This window comes from Dendrobates tinctorius, unplaced genomic scaffold (genome assembly GCF_039654945.1).
Source record: "Dendrobates tinctorius isolate UK_male_01 unplaced genomic scaffold, ASM3965494v1 ptg000159l, whole genome shotgun sequence".
Lineage (NCBI taxonomy): Eukaryota > Metazoa > Chordata > Amphibia > Anura > Dendrobatidae > Dendrobates > Dendrobates tinctorius.
The window spans coordinates 9,124,321-9,143,962 of record NW_027361826.1 but is presented as its reverse complement, the minus strand read 5'-3'; the positions used below and the strand labels follow the sequence as shown (position 1 = coordinate 9,143,962).

At 47.4% G+C, this 19,642-nt stretch overlaps 1 protein-coding gene across 1 annotated transcript in view; it reads right to left on the bottom strand.

The window, feature by feature from the left end:
* The window catches only part of LOC141052290 (uncharacterized), a 66,438-nt gene that overhangs the window by 18,661 nt on the left and 28,135 nt on the right, over positions 1-19,642 (bottom strand). The window contains exons 2-3 of the mRNA XM_073549487.1: positions 18,065-18,210; positions 14,586-14,652 (exon numbers count right to left, since the gene is read on the bottom strand). The gene's annotated coding sequence lies outside the window, so the exon portion shown is untranslated. The remainder of the gene's footprint in view (positions 1-14,585; positions 14,653-18,064; positions 18,211-19,642) is intronic.

Below are 19,642 nucleotides of genomic sequence, written 5' to 3'. Positions count from 1 at the left end.
CCAGTTGACATGGATTAAAGTTGACTCAACCTCTGTCCTGTGTCCTTGTGTGTACCACATTGAGCATGGAGAAAAGAAAGAAGACCAAAGAACTGTCTGAGGACTTGAGAAACCAAATTGTGAGGAAGCATGAGCAATCTCAAGTCTACAAGTCCATCTCCAAAGACCTGAATGTTCCTGTGTCTACCGTGTGCAGTGTCATCAAGAAGTTTAAAGCCCATGGCACTGTGGCTAACCTCCCTAGATGTGGACGGAAAAGAAAAATTGACAAGAGATTTCAACGCAAGATTGTGCGGATGTTGAATAAAGAACCTCGACTAACATCCAAACAAGTTCAAGCTGCCCTGCAGTCCGTGGGTACAACAGTGTCAACCCGTACTCCGTCAGCGTCTGAATGAAAAGGGACTGTATGGTAGGAGACCCAGGAAGACCCCACTTCTTACCCCGAGACATAAAAAAGCCAGGCGGGAGTTTGCAAAAACTTACCTGAAAAAGCCTAAAACGTTTTGGAAGAAAGTTCTCTGGTCAGATGAGACAAAAGTAGAGCTTTTTGGGCAAAGGCATCAACATAGAGTTTACAGGAGAAAAAAAGAGGCATTCAAAGAAAAAAACACGGTCCCTACAGTCAACATGGCGGAGGTTCCCTGATGTTTTGGGGTTGCTTTGCTGCCTCTGGCACTGGACTGCTTGACCGTGTGCATGGCATTATGAAGCCTGAAGACTACCAACAAATTTTGCAGCATAATGTAGGGCCCAGTGTGAGAAAGCTGGATCTCCCTCAGAGGTCATGGGTCTTCCAGCAGGACAATGACCCAAAACACACTTCAAAAAGCACTAGAAAATGGTTTGAGAGAAAGCACTGGAGACTTCTAAGGTGGCCAGCAATGAGTCCAGACCTGAATCCCATAGAACACCTGTGGAGAGATCTAAAAATGACAGTTTGGAGAAGGCACCCTTCAAATATCAGGGACCTGGAGCAGTTTGCCAAAGAAGAATGGTCTAAATTTCCAGCAGAGAATTGTAAGAAACTCATTGATGGTTACCGGAAGTGGTTGGTCGCAGTTATTTTGGCTAAAGGTTGTGCAACCAAGTATTAGGCTGAGGGTGCCATTACTTTTGTCTGGCCCATTTTTGGAGTTTTGTGTGAAATGATCAATGTTTTGCTTTTTGCTTCATTCTCTTTTGTGATTTTTCCATGTAAGACAAATTAAATGAAGATAATAATACCAAAGAATTTGTTTGCAATCATTTTCAGGAAGAAACTGAGTATTATCTGACAAAATTGCAGGGGTGTCAATACTTTTGGCCACAACTGTATCTTAAGGCTAGTTTCACACTAGCGTTTATGAGCGCAACGACGGCCTGCGCACGGCCGCCGCTAAGCCCCGCCCCTGCCGCGCCTCCGACGGTAGCTCCGCCTACCGGCGCATGACGCTGCATGCGTCCTGCGTCCCCTATCTTTATCACTGGGGGCGCAGGCCGTGCGCAAAATGCGTTTGGCGGCGCATGCGCCTTTTTGACGGTGCGCCGGCGCAACCAAACTGCAGCAGGTTGCGTTTGGCGCAGGTCGGCGCACCGTCAAAAGGACGCATGCGCCGCCAAACGCATATTGCGCACGGCCTGCGCCCCCAGTGATAAAGATAGGGGACGCAGGACGCATGCAGCGTCATGCGCCGGTAGGCGGAGCTACCGGCGGAGGCGCGGCAGGGGGCAGGGCTTAGCGGCGGCCGTGCGCAGGCCGTCGCTGCGCTCATAAACGCTAGTGTGAAACTAGCCTAAGACTGATTTTTCTAAGGTTTTATGGACTGATGAAATGAGAGTGACTCTTGATGGGCCAGATGGATGTGCTCGAGGCTGGATCAGTAAAGGGCAGAGAGCTCCACTCCGACTCAGACGCCAGCAAGGTGGAGGTGGGGTACCGGTATGGGCTGGTATCATCAAAGATGAACTTGTGGGACCTTTTCGGGTTGAGGATGGAGTGAAGCTCAACTCCCAGACCTATTGCCAGTTTCTGAAAGACACCTTCTTCAAGCAGTGGTACAGGAAGTGGAGCGCCCCACCAGGGCCTAGCGGGGTACTCAGTACCGGGCCCGTTGATCTCAATGGGAGTTGTCACGGAAGCTGTGACCCGGTCTGTGTCCCTGGGGCTCCATGGCAAAAAGGGGATGAATGAACAATGAAATAAAGTTTATGAATAGTTCGTGACGCCACCTGTGGTGTTTGGCAAGTGAGGTGTTAGGCCGACGCTGCATGCAGATCCTCTGAGACTGGTGGTGGGTTGCAGCCAAGATGGTGGAGCTCCCCACAGGTGGAGCTGTAGTCCCAGGGCAGTTTAGATGTAGCAATGGAGGAGAGGCACAGGCGGTTTAGAGGCCGGTGCCCAGATGTAGCAGTGCGGGGTGTAGTGATGCGGGAATAAGTGGAGGACACCAGGGCATGTAGTTTCAAAGCTTTACTCACAGTCTGCAGTTCACACAGATGCCTGCCTCCGTGCTGTGTCCTCCGGGTCCTGGGCTCAGTCAACCTCCAGGCAAGATAGGATGCTCCCTTCCAACACTCCGCCAACATGTAACTTTCTGAACGTCTCCTCTATAGCGCCTTTAAGTGAAGTACTCCTAGTACTGAGTTACACTGGATTGCCTCCTGACAGATGTTCCCAAGAACTCTAATTGTACGGCAGACAGCTGTAGCCTGCTTCGGGGACTCCTTACTCCTGAGTCTCGGCTCACTATCCAAGTTGCTGTTGTGCCCCTAAGTCTTAGATGGGAGTAGTGCATTTACAGCCCACTACTCCACCAGTGTCTGCTGCAGGACCTTCAGTATCCATACAACCTCGGGAACCGGGCCCCGGCCTTGCGCTTAGAACTTCTAGGCAGGGTTCTTCCTCTAACCCACGTCCTCTGTGTTCCTTTTTACTCTTTCGTTCCGTACTAATCCCTCTCTCTCATAGAAGGTCATGTTTCAGTATAATGTCTTTCTCCTTCTTTCCTTTCCTGTGCCAGCTGGCTCAGATCACTGAGGCAGCTGCAGCACTCCTTCCTCCATCCCTCTTCCAGGGATCCTCACTCCTCTCCGAGTGACTCTCTCTCTCCCACTCACTGACTGACTGACTGAACCTTCCCGTTCTTTATGTATTCTAAACTCCACCCACCTCCCAGCACGTTTCGTGTTCCAAGCAGGGAACCACCAAAGGTGCTCTGCTACTCTCTAAGCAAGGAGCCGCAATGTGGCTTTGCTACACTACTTTGTGGTGAGGGGTGCAGGTGTTGGAGCGTGGTTAGGAGTTCCCACCTTACCTGGATGGTGGGGCACCACACCTCAGGAGGAGGTGCAGTACCTCTGTGGCGACTGAAGCCTCAGGGGCGCCACAGAAGAAGTCGGTATCATTCAAGAAAAACATGATTTTCATGGAGGACAATGCTCCATCACATGCATTCAAATACTCCACAGCGTGGTTGGCCAGTAAAGGTCTAAAAGAAGAAAAAATAATGAAATGGCCCCCTTGTTCATCTGATCTGAACCCCATAGAGAACCAGTGGTTCCTCATAAAATGTGAGATCTACAAGGAGGGAAAACAGTACACCTCTCGAAACAATGTCTGGGAGGCTGTGGTGGCTGCTGCACGAAATGTTGATCGTAAACAGATCAAGCAACTGACAATCTATGGATGGAAGGCTTTTGAGTGTCATCGTAATCATCGGAATGTTACAAATGTTTATTTCTAAATTTTGTGTTGTTATCTTGGTTTACCTGGTGAAAATAAACAATTGAGATGGGTATATACTTGGTTTTTATTAAGTTGCCTAATAAATCTGCACAGTAATAGTTACCTGAAAAAACAGATATCCTCCTAAGATAGCCAAATCTAAAAAAAAGCCCACTCCAACTTCCAAAAATATTAAGCTTTGATATTTATGAGTCTTTTGGGTTGATTGAGAACATAGTTGTTGTTCAATAATAAAAAGAATCCTCTTAAATACAACTTGCCTAATAATTCTGCATGCAGTGTAAAAAAAAACAGAACAGTCTTCCCAGAGGGGAAGAAGTGGAAGGATGCATGTAGAGCAGTTTCTGGTCAGGGGAACTGCTGGAAAGGACAGAGACTGAAGGAGGCTCCCTGTAGAGGGAAAGGATCCTAGAGGCATGGCGCAGTGACCATACTGCCCATGGGGCTCGTTCTATGCTGGCTAACGTCGGGTGGAGGGATCAGGTGGCAGAGGGGTACCGGCCGCCTAGCCTAGTGGAGATATCATCAGACTCAACTAGCAAGCCGGAGGTAGAGGCACCTTTAGGTACCTTAGCCACAAGCCACAGTTACCTTCGCCGGAAAGGCAGCCATAATTGAGCAAGGGAACGCAGCGAGGATGTTACCCGACAAGGTCTGCGGCTGCTGGCCTGGGACACTAACTGTCAGGTGTTGAGAAGGAAGAGGCGAGAAAAAACAACACAGTGAGACGGCCTGGAAAGGCACACACTGAAGGGAGTTCTGGAAAGGTGTTCTCCATCTCCCTGGGAGTTGATATATCCAAAAGGAATCCGTAGTTATATTCCGCGCTGCCGCTGAGACAAATTCCAGGAGAATGCTGTATGATTGCAGTGCTTTTATTCAACGCATTTCAGGGGTCTCATGCCCCCTTCATCAGGTATTTCCTGATGAAGGGGGCATGAGACCCCTGAAACGCTTTGAATAAAACCACTGCAATCGTACAGCATTCTCCTGGAATTTGTCTCAGCGGCAGCGCGGAATATAGCTACGAATTCCCTTTGGATATAACATTTCTTTTGGTTACTAAGGACCTGTGGATCTGCAGCAGGCGCTACCTACATGCTCTTATCTCATCCTAACCAGGTGAGCAAACTTCATGATATCCTCTATCCTTTGTAACGTGGATAAGACCCTATTGCGCTTTTTGTCTCCCCCCCCTTTTTTTTTGCAATAGTCTCCCTGGGAGTTGACTGAGCCCCTCACCTGAAGGACGCAGTACTAAGCGAGCATCTGTGCGCACCAGAACTGTGAGTAAAGCTTTGGAACTACACCCAGCTGTGTCCTCTGAATTCTTTCAGCAAAACTCACTCAGCAATGCTACATCTATCATCATCAAACACGACCTCTTTTCCATCGCAACTGCCCTGGGACCAAAAGCTCTGCCTGTGGAGGGCTATTCCAACTCTGCTGCATCACACCATCAGTCCCAGAGGATCTGCACTGCAGCGCTGGTCACCCCTGACCAGAAACCACAGGTGGCATCACAAACACTTATTACAAACTCTTTAATTTTTCTGCGTAAATATCCCCTTTTATTGGACGTCCAGGGCCACAGACCGGGTCACAGCCCCTTTAAGAAGCGGCCCGGTACCGAGTATCCCTACTACCCTGGCGGGCGCTCCAAAAGCCCTGAGCTACTGCTAAAATCTGATTCTTCTAAAGTATCTACAACTATTTTCTTTAAGGCATGCTTTAAATAATCTAGCTGATCATAAACAGGAGGGACAGACAATGGGACATTAAATATTTCAACTGTGGTGCAGTGACCGCTGTGACAGCTAGGGGCACTGTATAGGTTATGCACACGGGCATAGTCATTGTGGTAATGGATATAGGATGAACACCAGGATGGTAAATGATCGTTATGTATCCCATGGTGGGTGGCCCTGGGATGGAAGCTTGAACATGTGCTAATCAGCAGAGGTACTGCTGAGGTTTTGTTACAGTGTATCAGGGAGAGCTTCCAGGTGGCTGGTGAGATGGGAGCCTACAAACACACCCAGGGGTGTGTGGCTAAACGCCCATAGTAAGCATGTATATGTGTGTATATGGCTGGGTTAGGACCTGCGATGAGGTCATAGGCATGTGATCTAGTGGGCGTGGCTAAAGACCATATAAGGTGACCAGGGTAGGTCACATGGGAGTAAATGCCGGGATCTGATTGGTCCGTGTGGAAAGGTCCCGGAAGGCTGTCGTACAGGAAGGTGGGCTACCTTCCCGAAGCACACATGTGGACGCCGCTGACCGGGTGAGGCCTGTGTATGTTCGCCTGTGTGTGTGGAACAGTCCCCAAGAGGGAATGGACATCCTGAAAAAGAAGCAACTAAGAGGTAACCCCAGACCGGGGAAAATAACTGTGAGGCTATAGAGCCTGATTGCTGGACAAATCACAGCCTGTGTGACCACAGGGCTAAGAGAGCGGAGCTCTACATGAACAGTCTTCTGTTGTGATATGAGACTGTTGCTGTTCATGGTTTATGCCGTCTGATAATAAACCACATGGACTGATTTATGAGAAAAGCCTGTGCCGGACCTGGTTTATCTGCAGCCAAGTGAGTGTCCCTACCTTACAATTGGTGGAGAATGCTAAGGGCACTGCTGTAGCCTTGTTGCTAGGGGCAACGGACGAGGTCTACAAATTCGGTTGCAAGGGGCAACGTTTCCAAGAAGCACATGTTGCAGTGCTGGTGACTCTGAGCCAGGAGAGCAGACGATCTTGAAAACCGTGAGTTATGCTGACCGGAGTCAGTGAGAGAGATTTATAGGATACCTCTGCGGTAGAGGGATCTGAGAACCTGGCTGGCCGTCAGGTAATGGTCGTGAAAACCATGTGATACTGACCGGGGTCAGAGAAAGAGACTGCTGATAATTTGTGGGATACCTCTGAGGAGAAGAGACATCCGAGAACCTGTGTGGCCGACACCAGCAGGAGTCCGTGTTGTACTGACCGGGGTTAGTGAGAGACTGCGTATGTGTTTTTTTTTCTCTTCTCTTTTTCCTATAAAGCTGAAGGTGTTGCTGTGACTCAGTGGGGTCACGAAGTTTTTTCTCAAGGCAGCTTGCGGTGGCTCAGTGGGGTCATGAAGGTGACAAGCGTCTAGCAGTAACTCGGCGGGGTTACGAAGATTGCTGTGGATCGGCAGGTCCACGAAGACAGTGCAGCAGGAGCTGCAGTGACACCAGCAGCTGCTTGTGAGCGGCAGCCGGAGGTGCCGGTGATTGGTGACAGTAGGGGCTGTGGCAGTGCCAGCAGGAGCTGGTGTGGTGTTGTGCTTAAAGGGCCAGTACAAGCCTGAAAAGACAAACTCTATTGTGTGAACTCGGGCCTAAGAAGGCCTGTAGAGGGGACATGGGGAAATCCCAAAAGGGGGCGGTGACCCAAACAGGGATGGAGTCCCAGGGGGAGGCGGAGTCCAGAAAGGGGATAGTGGCCCAAAAGCGGGAGGAGCATCCCAACATAAAAGGGGTGGGACAGATGAACTGTTGCCAGGGGCAAATGTCCTATATGCGTCCAGTCTGCCTGGTGAACTACCCACCCAACACGATGCTATGGGGGTGTGCCCTACAGATAAGCAAAGAGGATGTGGTTGGACTGGTCAACCCTGGGAGCCCGGTGACAAGTGAGGGTTGCTCCTGAGATACCCGGCAGAAAGGTTGGGGTCACTTGCAACCACGGGGGCACTAAAGATTGTCCAGTGGCCAGGGTAGTCTTTGAGACAGGCTGGGACATTGCGGGACAGGATGTCGCGATAGTCCCAAATCTGTCGTGTCCAGTGGTTATAGGCTGGGACTCTAGACTGTTCTCAGGCTTGTAGGAGAGGGGAGTTCCTCTACAGCAGGGGGATGGAGACCTTTCTACTGCTGGGCTGGCAGACATTGAGACAGTGACGCCTCCTAATGTGGACAGGTCAGATGTAGGAGTGACCGGAGGAAGGGGTGCGTCTGCCCAACTTACGGACCTGATGTCTTGTGACATGACTGATGATGAGCTGGTAGATAAGACGACTGGAGCGGACACACGGTTAGAGGGTAGCTGGAGGGTTCACTCGGCTGATTGGGGTTACTCAGACTCCGGGGGTGACTGTGGCTCTAAGGTAGAAAGGAAGCACAGACTGGAGGAGCTGGAGAAGGAAGTCTCTGAGCTCAAAAATCACCTGTCAATGTGGCAAAGTATGAATAAGACCCTCAGAGAAGATGTGGAAGTGCTCAAAGAAGCAGTAAGAGGTCTGCTGCGGGAGAAGAAGTTGGTGGACGAAGGCTTACAGCGTCTGAGCCCGAGTGATAACAAAACGGAACTGCCAGTGCCCATCTTGGCAAAGGGTCTCGAAGAGGTGGAATCTCATGAACATTTGGAGCTAAAAGCTGAACAAGATAGTCCCCCGGTCGGGACAACTGTAAACGCGGAGCCATCTGTCCAGGAAGAGAGCGAGCCCAAGATCTTCAAGTGCGCGATCGAGGTACCTGAAGACGTGCAAGAAGCCTGTACCAGGGAAGGTGTGCATGAGGCATTCAAAAAGGCGGTCAAAGCGTGTAGGGTGCACTAGGCACCTGTGACTCGGCAGTTGGTGGTACTGTCAACCAGGGAAGACACAGTGAAGCAGATGGCGGTCCTGACGGATATGCATCTGCAATATCTCCACGCTAAACAAATGATCATCCGGAGTAATATGAAAGCCGCTCGACGTCTAGAGCTTGCGAGGGAAGCTAAGAATCGGCTGGGTTTGGGGGAAGACGTAATTCCGGTACCCAAATATCTGATGGGGAGAGTCGTTGGAAGGCTCGGGAAAGTGATGCAAGACCTTGTAAATATCTCCGGTGTGGCGAGGGTGAGGATCCCTCCTGATGGTGAAGCCCAGGTATCTGGTGAAGGTGGCTTGGTTCCGTTCATTGTTGTTGGCTCCATGGAAAGCCTTAGAAACTTTCGGTTGCTCCTAGAATATCGAGTAACGTACCTGCAGGAGATTGAGCAGTTGAGACTTGACCGACTGCAGATCAATAAAGAGATGCGGAACATCAGGTGGCGGCCGTCTTCAACCCAAGATACTGTATAAAGACCCTAAGGGTTCCTTCAAATAGTGAAATAGCAGATAGCCGAAGACTGTCAGCAGGGCAAGGACATCAAAAATCTGCAAGGGGCAGTTCTACTGGTGGTACGAAACAGAGACCTTAGTTCCTGTGACATACTAAATGGGTCAGACTCAGGCCAGACAGTTGACGCGTCTGTAAGTGGGACTTCTGACTATACCCACCGGGAAAGCCGGCCAGTGAGAAAAAGGTCGGGTGACGGAGCGCACTGCAGAAAGGTGGAGACTAAAGAGCGTCTGGTCACGCAGACAGACTTTGGCTGGAAGGCCAAAGCCCAAGGCTGGTATACTGACCGCTGGGGGCGGGGTAGGCCTAATGTAAATATGAGGCCGTATTACGCCCAAAACAGACAGAGACGGTCTTCTCGACTGTGACATGAGAGCCCGGTCTCGAGACCTCTGGGTGATGTCAAGTGTTCAACCCCACAAGTTTGAACAGAGGGGGGAGGTATGTGGTGCAGTGACAGCTAGGGTGCACTGTATGGGTCATGCACACGGGCATATCCATTGTGGTAATGGATATAGGATGAACGCCAGGATGGTAAATGACCGTTATGTATCCCAGGGTGGGTGGCCCTGAGATGGAAGCTTGAACATGTGCTAATCAGCAGAGGTACTGCTGAGGTTTTGTTACAATGTACCAGGGAGAGCTTCCAGGTGGCTGGTGAGACGGGTGGAACCAGTCACCTACAAACCCACCCAGAGGTGTGTGACTAAACGCCCATAGTAAGCATGTATATGTGTGTATATGGCTGGGTTAGGACCTGCGATGAGGTCATAGGCATGTGATCTAGTGGGCGTGGCTAAAGACCATATAAGGTGACCAGGGAAGGTCACATGGGAGTAAATGCCGGGATCTGATTGGTCCGTGTGGAAAGGTCCCGGAAGGCTGTCATACAGGAAGGTGGGCTACCTTCCTGAAGCACACATGTGGACGCCGCTGACCGGGTAAGGCCTGTGTATGTTGGCCTGTGTGTGTGGGACAGTCCCCAGGAGGAATGGACATCCTGAATAAGAAGCAACTAAGAGGTAACCCCAGACCGGGGAAAATAACTGTGAGGCTATAGAGCCTGATTGCTGGGCAAAGCACAGCCTGTGTGACCACAGGGCTAAGAGAGCGGAGCTCTACATGAACAGTCTTCTGTTGTGATATGAGACTGTTGCTGTTGCTGTTCATGGTTTATGCCGTCTGATAATAAACCACATGGACTGATTTATGAGAAACTTGGCGAATTTAATAGCCCCCTCCATCTCCAGACCCATGACAGGGGATAACTTTCAGTCACAGCAGCAGTTAAAGTGTTTTTTTCCTTGCAGAAAATGTGCACCTTGTAGGAAATTAGGCAGTAGGAAACATTTTACAATCATGAATAAATCTACAGAGATTCAAATTCATGATTTTATTACTTGTGACACGAAGGGTGTGATATATGGCATCACGTGTCCCTGCGGCAAATTATATATAGGACGAACAATACGTCCATTAAATGTCCGTATTAGTGAACACCTACGCAATATCTGCAAAAAATGTACAGGTCATCCCCTCTCTAATCATTATTTGATACATCATGGGGGTTCTATAAAGAACACTCTAATTACCGGCATTCAAGTATTTAAAAGGAGTTGGAGGAAGGGAAATTTTATTCATCAAATGTCCAGGACCGAAAGTAAATGGATTTTTGAATTAGACACTCCGATTCCAAATGGTCTCAATAGTGAGATTGAATTGTTCGCTTTTAATGTGTGATGATATGTCTCTGTTGGCTATATAAGGGTTACTTTCACTCTCTGGAGCCATCCCTGAAGAAGGAATCCGAGAATTCCGTAAAGCGTAGGATTTCTGCCTGTTTTGGCTCTCACAGCGCTCCTTAGCTATTCTCTGCCTGTCACGTGACACATCACGTGACTGTGACGTCACACAAGGTCCTGCAGCGTTTTTGGACCTTGCAGGCTTGCCCCTTATGCAGCGTCTGTAAGCTGCATAGGTCGGCGCTTCATATCTCCAGCCACACGCTAGTTTCCGCCGGGACAGCGGCGTGCAGGGAGATTAGACCCCCTTGTTTGCATCAGAGACAACTGTTATCTCAGAGCGACTGATCATCAGTGGAAAGGACCTTTTTCCTTGGATTCACTCCTGAAGATTCTCTTCCTCGGTATGATTCCTCCCTTGCCAACTAAAGTTTATTCAAGGTAATTCGCCCTCTCATGCGGTCATTGTACTTGTTTTAGCTGGATAGTTTGCAAATAACCTGTGTACACTTTAGCGCAAGTTAACCCTATATATTTTTATTTTATACGTTTCTGGACAAATTGAGTGGTTTTTTGTCCTATTACTTGCTGCTGTGCACTCTAAGGTCTTGTGCTTAGCGCCGTTAGGTATTTTATATTTATTGATTTATGAGAAAAGCCTGTGCCGGACCAAGTTTATCTGCAGCCAAGTGAGTGTCCCCCAATACACTCAGTGAGCGCTACCTTACACAACCCTCCTTTCTGTTCCATGACACCGATGTGATCCTGGAATGCTGAGGTCATCATTAGTGCTTGCAGCCTCCTGCAGAGTCAAGCACTGCCGATGCCAATTTTCTTTAGCTCTAGCCGGCGATTCGTCCTCTGAAGAATATTTCACCTCATCGCACCATACTCCTGCAGACGATGAGGCTCTTCTACTCCTCCCTCGGTCTGAGGAGAGTGGCACCAGTCCTGAAGACTGACTGGCCTGAACTTGCTATGGTGTCTTCGCTCGTACCCGGCAATGCGCTATATCCTGGCTGATCACTTCCACGTCTGCCGGCACCGACCTATGACGATCGTGGTGACTCGACTTGGCCTTTGAACTGGGTATGGGCGGCAACTTCCTCTTGACGTCGTTCCTTTCCTGATAGCCAGAAGCGGCGGTAAGTGCTACGTCTCTTTCTCTTTCGCTAGTTTTACATAGCTCTCCTGTCCGCACTTTTCCGCCTTCACTGTTCCAATCACAGCATTCTCCTCATCTTCATTCGAGGGTAATCTTCTTTCTTCATCAGCTGTGCGATGTGTTTAATCCTCTAGGCACTTCTTCAGCCAATCCTTCCCGTCAGCTTCACCCGCTCTACTTATCAGCTGCTCAATCAAATTCTCCATGTGTCTTCTATCTTCTTCTGTCAGGGAATGCCAGCTGATGCCCAGTCCTGGCATTAAATAGTTTGAAAATATCCCGCTCATTTCACATCCTTTGAAAAGACTGCACAGAACATCTGCTTCAAACCAGTTCTAACCTGCTTGTGCCCTCGCACAGCTGACTCAAATGACCTTTTGATCTATTCCATCTGACTAAAAAAAACACATGTTTGGGACGCCGTCACACCCAGGGCAGTGGGGTACTCGGTACCGGACCCGATGGTCCTCAATGCGAGATGTCACAGTAGCTGGAACCCGGCCCGTGGCCCTGGGCGCCCATTGTAAATGTTCAGTGTCAATGTGTAAGTCATGACGCCACCTATGGTGTTCGGCAATGAAGATGTAAGCCGACGCTGCAGACAGATCCTCTGGGACAGATGGTGTGGTGCAGCAGTGATGTTATAGCCCTCCGCAGGCAGGGCTGTAGTCCCATGACAGAGTAGGTGAAGTGACACGTAGATGGCGTAGTGTCAGGCGCAAGGGATGTAGTAGGCTGGGCAGGTTGGCGCAGGAATAAGTGGAGGACACCAGGGCATGTAGTTCCAAAGCTTTACTCACAGTCTGTTGTACAAACAGGTGCCTGCCTCTGTGCCATGTCCTCCGGGTCAGGGACTCAGTCAACCTCCAGGCCAGATGGAATACTCCTTTCCAACACTCCGCCAACATGTGCCTTTCTGAACGCCTCCTCTTATAGTGCCTTTAAATGAAGTACTCCTAGTACTGAGTTACACTGGAGTTCTTCCTGTCCGATGTTCTTATGAACTCTACTTGTACGGCAGACAGCTGTAGCCTGCTTCGGGGACTCCTTGCTACTAAGTCCTGGCTCACTATCCAGTTGCTGTTGTGCCCCCAAGTCTTGTGTGGGAATAAAGTGGTCACTACTTATATTCCTCCGGTGTCTGCTGCAGGACCATTAGTATCCATACAACCTCGGGGACCGGGCCCCGGCCTTGCTCTTGGAACTTCTAGGAAGGGCTCTCTTCTAACCCACGTCCTCTGTTCCCTTTTACTCCTCACGTTCCGTACTAGTCTTTCTTTCTATGGAGAATCAAGCTTTCAGTCTATGTTGCTCTCTCTCTTTCTTTCCCGTGCCAGCAGACCCAGGTCACTGGGATCTGCTGCAGCACTTCCATCCATCTATCCCTCTCTCCAGGGATCTTCTCTCCAACTCTCTAACCAACTGACTGACTGTTGTCTTAAACTCTTCCCGCTCCTTGTAATGTAATCTAACTCCACCCACCTCCCAGCACGTTTCGTGTTCCAAGCAGGGAGCCACCAATGGGTGCTTTGCTATACTCCAAGCAGGGAGCCGCCGAAGGTGCTTTGCTACACTACTTTGTGGTGTGGGGTGCAGGTGTTGGAGTGTGGTCAGGAGTCTCCACCTTACCTGGATGGTGGGATACCACACCTCAGGAGGAGGTGCAGTACCTCTGTGGCAACTGAGCCTCAGGGGCGCCACATGTTCATACCACAAAATTGATCAAATAAAATAATGTATTTTATTCTGTACAGAATCTGTGTAACCATGTACCCCCCATGATATACATGAGGGGGCCCCTCATGGCTGTAATGGCACTGTAATATTGATTATATTGATATCTTTGGTGAAGACTAGAGATCCGCTTTGTGGTTCTTCTTTAATCACCATCTGACGTTTTCTGTTAATTAGCTTTTGGGGCACAGGGGCCGGACTGTACGATGGGTCTTCCCCTCACTGTCTGTGATTCCCCGGCCTTTCCGCCTGCCTCCGATCTGTGATTTCCCAGGCCTTCTGCTTGTCTCCAGTCTGTGACTCCCCAGCCACTCTAACTGCCTCTGGCCTGTGACTCCACATCCCCTCCGCCTGCTTCTGGTCAGTGATTTCCCTGTCCCTTTGCCTGCTGCCGGTCTATTATTCCCCAGCCCCTGCGCCTGCCGCCGATCTATTATTCCCCAGCCCCACCTGCCTCTAGTCTGTGATTCCTCAGCCCCTCCACCTGTCCCCAGTCTACGATTCCCCAGCCTTTTTGTCTGCCCCCAGTCTATGATTCCCCAGCCCCTTCACCTGCCCCCGGTCTGTGATTCCCCAACCCGTCCGTCCATCCTCAGTCTGTAAATGACAGGTCACTGCTAGGATGTCAAACAGAGGACGCAGGTCATTAACAGACTGGAGACAGGCGGAGGTGCCTGGGAATCATAGACAGGGAGGAGAAGACCATCCAGAACACTTCAGATGGTGATTAAAGAAGAACCACAAAGCATATTTCTTCACCAGCATTATCAATATAATTGGTATTACAGCGCCGTTTCCGGCCTACCTTTACTTTATACTACAAAATCGTGTTGACAGGTTCTCTTGATAGGTATGTCTGCACAAGACTGATCTGCTGCAGATTTTGTGGCAGAAATACTGTGTATTTGCAGAAGATTTCATCCTTTGAATTGCACGAGACAAGATGGATCCAGGGAGGCATAATCATTGCAGTCTTTATAGATTATGTGTTATTACAGACATCAATCTTTATAGACAAAGCCTTTTTGGTTAGAACAACATTCTCCACATTTTGTTATAATAAATATATATAAATTTAAAATTGTACCGTAGAGCCGATTTCATCTCTGATGTCTGTACAAGTCACATGGGTAACAGAAATTTGTTCTGTCCATCTGAAAATAAAGTTAAAAAATTATATCCAATATTTACAGATTTTTGGCCAAATTATAATATTTTTATGTCTGATTCAGGCATTGTAAGAACTTAGTGCTCTAAGTATCAAAGAGCAATATGGTAAGTTGTGTGAACAACTGTATTCTGGTGTATTTTATATTATATTTAAATTTGTGGGGGGTTTTTACTATGTATTTTTTGCACAAGTTCAGCATAGAAGTTCATACTTTTTATAAGAAAGTCAAAAGGAATATATAGTATGTTCTCCAAAGCCTCTGGAGAATGTACAGAAGCATGCTAAGTACTAGAGGACTACAGTCATATGTAAAAGTTTGGGCACCCCTATTAATGTTGACCTTTTTTCTTTATAACAGTTTTGGTTTTTGCAACAGCTATTTCAGTTTCATATATCTAATAACTGATGGACTCAGTTATATTTCTGGATTCAAATGAGGTTTATTGTACTAACAGAAAATGTGCAATCTGCATTTAAACAAAATTTGACCGGTGCAAAAGTATGGGCACCCTTATCATTTTCTTGATTTGAACACTCCTAACTACTTTTTACTGACTTCCTGAAGCACTAAATTGGTTTTGTAACCTCATTGAGCTTTGAACTTCATAGCCAGGTGTATCAAATCATGAGAAAAGGTATTTAAAGTGGCCACTTGCAAGTAGTTCTCCTATTTGATTCTCCTATGAAGAGTGGCATCATGGGCTCCTCAAAACAACTCTCAAATGATCTGAAAACAAAGATTATTCAGCATAGCTTTTCAGGGGAAGGATACAAAAAGTTGTCTCAGAGATTTAACCTGTCAGTTTCCACTGTGAGGAACATAGTAAGGAAATGGAAGAACACAGGTACAGTTCTTGTTAAGCTCAGAAGTGGCACGCCAAGAAAACTATCAGAAAGGCAGAGAAGAAGAATGGTGAGAACAGTCAAGGACAATCCACAGACCACCTCCAAAGACCTGCAGCATCATCTTGCTGCAGATGGTGTCACTGTGCATCGGTCAACATTACAGCGCATGCATAACGCCTTTTTGTATGACCAAACAACTCAATCTTTGTTTCATCAGTCCACAGGACCTTCTTCCAAAATGTAACTGGCTTGTCCAAATGTGCTTTTGCATACCTCAGGCGACTCTGTTTGTGGCGTGCTTGCAGAAATGGCTTCTTTCACATCACTCTCCCATACAGCTTCTCCTTGTGCAAAGTGCGCTGTATTGTTGACCGATGCACAGTGACACCATCTGCAGCAAGATGATGCTGCAGGTCTTTGGAGGTGGTCTGTGGATTGTCCTTGACTGTTCTCACCATTTTTCTTCTCTGCCTTGCTGATATTTTTCTTGGCCTGCCACTTCTGGGCTTAACAAGAACTGTACCTGTGTTCTTCCATTTCCTTACTATGTTCCTCACAGTGGAAACTGACAGGTTAAATCTCTGAGACAACTTTTTGTATCCTTCCCCTGAAAAGCTATGTTGAATAATCTTTGTTTTCAGATCATTTGAGAGTTGTTTTGAGGAGCCCATGATGCCACTCTTCATAGGAGAATCAAATAGGAGAACTACTTGCAAGTGGCCACCTTAAATACCTTTTCTCATGATTTGATACACCTGGCTATGAAGTTCAAAGCTCAATGAGGTTACAAAACCAATTTAGTGCTTCAGGAAGTCAGTAAAAAGTAGTTAGGAGTGTTCAAATCAAGAAAATGATAAGGGTGCCCATACTTTTGCACCGGTCAAATTTTGTTTAAATGCAGATTGCACATTTTCTGTTAGTACAATAAACCTCATTTGAATCCAGAAATATAACTGAGTCCATCAGTTATTAGATATATGAAACTGAAATAGCTGTTGCAAAAACCAAAATTGTTATAAAGAAAAAAGGTTAACATTAATAGGGGTGCCCAAACTTTTACATATGACTGTATATGCATCCCCCATTTCTAAGGGAGAATATTTTTTATAATACGCCATCTGATTCACTCATGTAAAATCAGAGGTATACAGGGTATACAAAACTCCAGATGGGTCCTGTATTAAGGCGCCACACAAATTCAAGGGTTGTTTGAAGCCATAATACCCATGTGTCCACGAGTCCCTTGGTCTAGTGGTTGTTGAATTTTGTCAACTTTTTTAAATATGTTTATTTAATACTAGCTGAAGAGTCCGGCGCTGCCCGGGCATAGTGACTAACATAACAAATTATAATGATTATATCTATATATATATATATATATATAAAGCTGAGTGTATAGCCCCGCCCACTCCGCATAGCCACATTCACTATAATATCCCACATCATCCCGTCAGCCAAAGCTACCGGGCTACTACACCCAATATCCCACATCGTCCCATCAGCCAGAGCCACCGGACTACTACCCCTAATATCCCACATCATCCCGTCAGCCAGAGCCACCGGACTACTACCACTAATATCCCACATCATCCCGTCAGCCTGGTGCCAGAACGAGAGCGCTGAGTGGATTTGCCCTTCCATACCAGTGATCCCTTTAATAGAGGCCTAGGGTCAGTGCCAGAGCACTTTAAGGCAATTGCCCTGACTTCCATACCGGGGATCCCTTTAAGAGAGACCTGGGATCAGAACCAAAGCGCTGGATGGATTTGCCCTCACTTCCATACCAATGATCCCTTTAAGAGAGGCCTGGGGTCTGAATCAGAGCGCTGAGGGATTTGCTCTGACTTCCATACCGGAGATCCCTTTAAGAGGGAAGATGTGCCTATGTGATGGAGGATGTGTGATGGGTATATGGGCACAGGAGGGGGTGAGTCATTTCTGTCATTTGCTCTCTGCTCCTTTTTGGGGCGCAGACAATGGCTGGGAGCTTATGTTCCTGGGGATGCTAGATTTCTCCCAGCCGGTCACTGTCTGCTGAGGTGTTGTCGTGGAGTGAGAAAACTGTTGCTCACAGCAACCAATCATAGGTCAGCTTCTTTTAAACAGCTCTGGTGAAATGAAAGATGCTTCGTGATTGGTTGGTGATAGACACACATACATTCAATTTTATATATATAGATTAATATTCAATAAAATATTACTTCTTGGTTTAGAACGTCTCAGCAGTCCTTTGCTGATCACGTCCAGTCCCAACAAAACATGTAATTCCTAATGGGCCTATTATCTCGTTGTTTGACCAGCAGGGTTTCCAGACCATCGGATGTTGGTCTAGACTTTTTTTTTTTTAATAATTTTTCAGCATAAAGTAAAAAAAAATGCCACAAAGTAATGTATATATTTTTTCTCATAGGCTTACATGCTTCAGTAAGGATCAACACACTACACAGGACTCAGCATGAAACAACACAGGCACAGTATACTGATTCATAATTGATAAGATGACCTTTTGTTAGGAGCCTTACTGAGAAGATTGCGTTGCTGTTACTCACCTGTCCTCTGTGTTATTGTGCTCCTCCCAGGTGTATAGTTCACATTCAGGTGACACAATGCACAAAGGTTTGGTGGGATCACAATTGTCTGAAGATGCGAGCACATCGAAATACAGAGCGTGTATCTCAGAGAGGTCAGCGGAGCCCTGCATACAAGCGGAAAGTGGCATGAGTCCATGGCAGACAGATTTACAGATGTATGAATAAATGTGTCCAGGGTCAGGGTGCATGTCTTGTACAAGAAGTCGACTTAAAAAAAAGTAATCACTGAAAGCTAACAATGTTTTACACTGGATAGACTCAATGATGCAAAGTCTGAAAAGTGGTGGTTTCCTGATGGTGAAGGCCCTCTAGGTGATTGGGTGACAAACACGTTAGCCACATGGAAGCTAATGTGATGCGGGTGAGCTTACACAGAATCATGGCATCGTAGAATAGGAAGGGACCTCCAGGGTCTTCGTGTCCAATCACCTGCTCAATCCAGGATTTACTAAACCATCTCAGACAGATGTCTGTCCAGCCTCTGTTTGAAGACTTCCATTGAAGGAGAACTCACCACCTGTCATGGCAGCCTGTTCCACTCATTGTTCACCCTCACTGTCAAAAAGTTGGCCACCCTCATGCAGACCCCATACTCAATATCCTGTCTATAGTGGTGGTGGCCACCATAACTCAAGTTATTGAGTTATTCCAATAAGCAACATTTATCACTTGGGGTGCCACTGGAACCTCCACTATCTAATAGAATGGGTTCCCAAGTCCTCCATTATTCTTTACCATGTGGTGAGGGGGAGTTTGAATAGGGAGACAGTCAAGTGTGTGGCAGCTGCTCTATGCAGGTCCCAAGTGGCCTAATACTTATCGCCTGTGCTGTGGATAGGTGATAATAGTAGATTACCATTCTGGAAAATCTATACAAACAGCCTATTAGATTAAGCTACATCTTTAGTTGAAATCTTAAGCTCAAAACCAGGGCAGCAAGACGGCACACATTTTTTGTCCAACTGAAAGAGGTAGAAACTTTTGAGGGGTTTACAATCAGTCCAAGAGTGCAAGACCAGTCATTTTAACAGTAGATATTTACACCTCAAAATGCTTGGCATGGGGGCAGGCAACAAGTCAAATAATGTGAGAGATGATTTAAGACATTGTCTGAATTTTCTGAGACATTAAGGCTATAATGCACAAAAGACCACGGCACTGCTCTACAAGATGGCCAACATGACCGAGCAAATATTCATAAAGCTTAATTTCATATTAATACTGGCTAGAAACATGTTGATATCAGTCTCCCTATTAGGTGGAGTGGATTCCTCCAGATTAATGCATACATACTGTATGAAATACCAAAGGGTATTCACAAACCACTCACACATATATAGTATCTTAGGCTGGTTTCACACTTGCGTTTTTTTGCGCTGTGTTTTTGCGCAAAAAAAGCATACTTTTTTCCCCTATACTTAACATGGGCGCGCATAGACATGCGTTTGTATGCGTATGCAGTTTTTTGTAGTGTGCGCCCGGGCGCACAAAATGCATCCTGTTGCATTTTTTGTGCGTCCAACCTGTCTCAAAAAA